This window comes from Eubalaena glacialis, chromosome 9, assembly GCF_028564815.1.
Source record: "Eubalaena glacialis isolate mEubGla1 chromosome 9, mEubGla1.1.hap2.+ XY, whole genome shotgun sequence".
In the NCBI taxonomy this organism is placed as follows: Eukaryota; Metazoa; Chordata; class Mammalia; order Artiodactyla; family Balaenidae; genus Eubalaena; species Eubalaena glacialis.
The window spans coordinates 102,322,420-102,327,299 of NC_083724.1; the positions used below are offsets into that span (position 1 = coordinate 102,322,420).

The following is a 4,880-nucleotide window of genomic DNA, read 5'->3' on the forward strand; positions in this document are numbered from 1 at the left end:
GTGGCACATATATACAATGGATTATTACTCAGCCATAAAAAGAAATGAAATTGAGTTTTTTATAGTGAGGTGGATGGACCTAGAGTCTGTCATACAGAGTGAAGTAAGTCAGAAAGAAAAACAAATGCTGTATGCTAACACATATATATGCAATCTAAAAAAATGGTTGTGAAGAACCTAGGGGCAGGACAGGAATAAAGACGCAGACCTAGAGAATGGACTTGAGACACGGGGAGGGGGAAGGGTAAGCTGGGATGAAGTGAGAGAGTGGCATGGACATATATACACTACCAAATGTAAAATAGATAGCTAGTGGGAAGCAGCCGCATAGCATAGGGAGATCAGCTCGGTGCTTTGTGACCACCTAGAGGGGTGAGATAGGGAGGATGGGAGGGAGACACAAGAGGGAGGAGATATAGACATGGGGATATATGTATACATATAGCTGATTCACTTTGTTGTAAAGCAGAAACTAACACACCATTGTAAAGCAATTATACACCAATAAATATGTTTAAAAATGAATAAAAAATAAAATGCATACCTTTGTTCAAAATTAAATAAATAAAACTATCAGACTGGATGTATAATTCTAGATTCATACTAAATATGAAAGTTATTTAAAAATGTAATGTTTTAGTAATAATATATAACATTATATTAAGACACATCATTATATTAAGACACATTTATTCATTCATTCAAAATATATTTTGAACACCCACTCTATTAGTGTCCCTGTAATAAAAATGGAAAACCTTACAGAGAAGGAAAACACATCAGCCTATTTTCTAATGAAGACAAAGTGTAGTGAAGAAGATATAATTAAACACAATAATAAACAAGCTATTTTATTCTAAAGTAAATGGTCTGAAGGAAAGAAATTCAGTTCTCTGAGATTTTACAGAGGAACTCAAACCTAGACAGTAGAGGCAGGAAGGGCTTCCCAAAGAAAGTGATACTTTTAAAATTTTTATTTTATATTGGAGTATCATTTTTCAACAATGTTGTGTTAGTTTCAGGTGTACAGCAAAGTGACTCAGTTATACATATACATGTATCTATTCTTTTTCAAATTATTTTCTCATTTAGGTTATTACAGAGTATTGAGCCTAGTTCCCTGTGCTATAAAATAGGTCCTTGTTGTTTATCTATTTTAAATATAGCAGTGTGTACATGTCAATCCCAAACTCCCAATCTATCCCTCCCTCTCACCCGTCGCCCCTGGTAACCATAAATTCGTCTCTAAGTCTGTGAGAAAAATATGGAACGCTTCACGGATTTGCATGTTATCCTTGCCCAGGGGCCATGTTAATCTTCTCTATATGGTTCCAATTTTAGTATATGTGCTGCCAAAGTGACACCAAAGGAAATGATGCTTGAGATGGTCAGGAGGAGTGAGCATTAACTGTGGGGTTGATAGATTCTTCAGGGGAAACACCATCCACAAAGCTTCATGGTGAAGAAGGCATGAACAATTGGGGAAAAGGCTGTGTGGCTGTGGGATGGAAGGATGGAGGGAAAGCACCAGATGAGGTTGGAGATCCAGGTATGGTCCTGGTCATCCAGGACCTTAGAGACTGTGGAAAGATGTTGGTGCTTATCCCGAGATCAATGAGAAACAAGTAATGAGATTTAATAATGTGTGTGTGCACACATGGGCGTGCACACATAAGAGGCAGATAAAATTATTAGATTTGTGTTATGAAAAGAGAACTCTGGCTTCAGTCTGAAGAAAATAAAAGAGTTCAGTTGGTATGAGGAATCCAGTTAGTAGGATTAGAGATAAAGTAACTACAGTTTACTCTGGAATGGTAGCAGTGGGTGAAACACAATAAATGAACATGAGATCTAAGAAGTGACTGAGAAGAGACTTAATGGTTCACATTAAGCACTGAATGTGACAATTTACCTAAATTTCTATGCTAGCAGATAAGAAACTGATAACCACCAAGATATGCACCTAAGTGTTGGGTTAATTTAGCAGATGATTCTTTGATACTTTAAGTGGTGCTTAAGGAATTTGAACAATGCAAAACTACATTGGTGTTATCTGGGTCTCTATGAAAGTTTAATATATTCTATCTAGTTTTTCTCTTGTCACAGATGAGCTTTTAAAGATTCCTCTATTGGAAACTGCCCTTTCAGAAGTGAAGTGACAGCTGTTCAGTGAGTCATTTCTAACAGTATGATCTCAGCTGCAAATATTTAGGTAATCACATGGTTTGAAAAGAGGTGCCTGTGATAACCTGGATTACTGTTGACTGCTACTGTGTACTTTGGCAGCTCACATCTCATCTGTGTACCTGCAGGGCTCTAAGGCCAACTATGGGGAATAAGTCATCAAAGTGGTTTCAGTGAAAAAGTTTATTAAAGCTATCAATACAAGAGTTATTTTTATAGCCATTGATTCTATGTTGTCCAATATTTTCTAAGCAGATGTTCAGTTAAAATGGTCACTTTTTAAACACATGAGAGAGGTACAAATATGTTTGCATGGTTGAATCAACGACATTTAGGTAAAAAAATGAGCCAGTGATTTATTTCTGACAGTAGGCAGTTGTCAAACAATATTAATGTCTGTAAATCAACAGATGAGCACAGAAGAATTGCAACAAGCCCTGTGACACAGATGGCAGCGTAATGGGGTCCATCTTTCATCAACTTAACCAAACACCTCCCGTTCCTAATGCCTCTTCCCTTAGGATAGTGAGCTTTGGAATGACATGTGTACAAGTGAATCTCCTACTTAACAGATGCTGAGGGATGAGGGCTGACAGTAAATAGCCAGATGGTTATTAGACAGATCTCTTGCATGATTCAAGTAGAATGACAACTCTATGCAGAGGTGACAAGACATGGACAAACTTTTCATGTAAGCTTTAGAAAATTAGAGTAAACCAAGGGCTTATAAATAATATGAAAAAAGGCCCCAACGTGGCTGAACTTAGTAAATGTTTGACTAATAAATCAACTAGGGAAATCCAAGCCAAAGTTCAATTAGAAGCTGTATGGACAGGAGCTAAAACCCAAGCAAAGGCCTTTGGGGAAGCTTTTGGCAGTCCAGCCACATTAATGAGATAAGGCTTAGGGCTCAGGGCCAGCCAGAGCCTCAGGGAACACCACAGGCTGTGACTTGAGCCTTACCCCCAGGGCCTCAGTCAAGGAAGGGGTGGCGGAGAGCAATCTTGAAGTGGTCAGAGGAGCTTTCTTGCCCAAATTGCAGCCCAGCTTCAAAGGGACACTGCTGATACAGTGTCTGCTTCCATCTGTCATCTAACAGGAAGGGGTGAGCCTATTCTGTAAGAGACGACAAACTTGCATGTGCCCCCAGAGTTTTCCTTCTGTGGAATCTGCATGATTTTTTTTTTAACATCTTTATTGGAGTATAATTACTTTACAATATTGTGTTAGTTTCTGCTGTATAACAAAGTGAATCAGCTATATGTATACATATACCCCCATATCCCCTCCCTCTGGCGCCTCCCTCCCACCCTCCCTATCCCACCCCTCTGGGTGGTCACAAAGCACCGAGCTGACCTCCCTGTGCTATGCAGCTGCTTCCCACTAGCTATCTATTTTTCTCTTTTACATTTGGTAGTGTATATATTTCAGTGCTACTCTCTCACATTGTCCCAGCTTACCATTCCCCCCACACTGTGTCTTCAGGTCGATTCTCTACGTCTGCGTCGTTATTCCTGTCCTGCTCCTAGGTTCATCAGAACGTTTTTTTGTTTTTTTTAGATTCTATATATATATGTGTTAGCATACAGTATTTGTTTTTCTCTTTCTGACTTACTTCACTCTGTATGACAGATTCTAGGTCCATCCACTTCACTACAAATAACTCAATTTTGTTTCTTTTTATGGCTGAGTAATGTTCCATTGTATATATGTGCCACATCTTCTTTGTCCATTCATCTGTTGATGGACACCTAGGTTGCTTCAATGTCCCGGCTGTTGTAAATAGTGCTGCAATGAACATTGGGGTACATGACTCTTTTTGAATTATGGTGTTCTCAGGGTATAGGCCCAGCAGTGGGATTGCTGGGTCATATGGTAGTTCTACTTTTAGTTTTTTAAGGAACCTCCATAATGTTCTCCAGAGTGGCTGTATCAATTCACATTCCCACGGAAAGTACAAGAGGGTACCCTTTTCTCCACACCCTCTCCAGCATTTACTGTTTGTAGATTTTTTGATGATGGCCATTCTCACTGGTGTGAGGTGATACCTCATTGTAGTTTTGATTTTCATTTATCTAATGATTAGTGATCCTTTCATGTGTTTGATTTTCATTTATCTAATGATTGAGCATCCTTTCATGTGTTTGTTGGCAATATGTACATCTTCTTTGGAGAAATGTCTGTTTAGGTCTTCCACCCATTTTTGGATTGGGTTGTTTGTTATTTTGATATTGAGCTGCATGAGCTGTTTGTATATTTTGGAGATTAATCCTTTGTCAGTTGCTTCATTTGCAAATATTTTCTCCCATTCTGAGGGTTGTCTTTTCATCTTGTTTATGGTTTCCTTTGTTGTGCGAAAGTTTTTAAGTTTCATTAGGTCCCATTTGTTTATTTTTGTTTTTATTTCCATTACTCTAGGAGGTGGATCAAAAAAGATCTTGCTGTGATTTATGTCAAAGAGTGTTCATCCTATGTTTTCCTCTGAGAGTTTTATAGTGTCAGTCTTACATTTAGGTCTCTAATCCATTTTGAGTTTATTTTTGTGTATGGTGTTAGGGAGTGTTCTAATTTCATTCTTTTACATGTAGCTGTCCAGTTGATCGTGGTGTAAGATTTAAAATCTTCCAACAAACAAAAGATCAGAATCAGATGGCTACACAGGCAAATTCTATTAAACATTTAGAGAAGAGCTAACA

General features: G+C 38.2%; 1 non-coding gene across 1 annotated transcript; it reads right to left on the reverse strand.

Moving 5' to 3' along the window:
- Positions 1-1,258: 1,258 nt before the first annotated feature.
- Positions 1,259-1,364, reverse strand: LOC133098502 (U6 spliceosomal RNA). Its single transcript, XR_009702199.1, has one exon. It is a non-coding gene; the product is annotated as a U6 spliceosomal RNA (small nuclear RNA).
- Between the last annotated feature and the right edge of the window lie 3,516 nt (positions 1,365-4,880).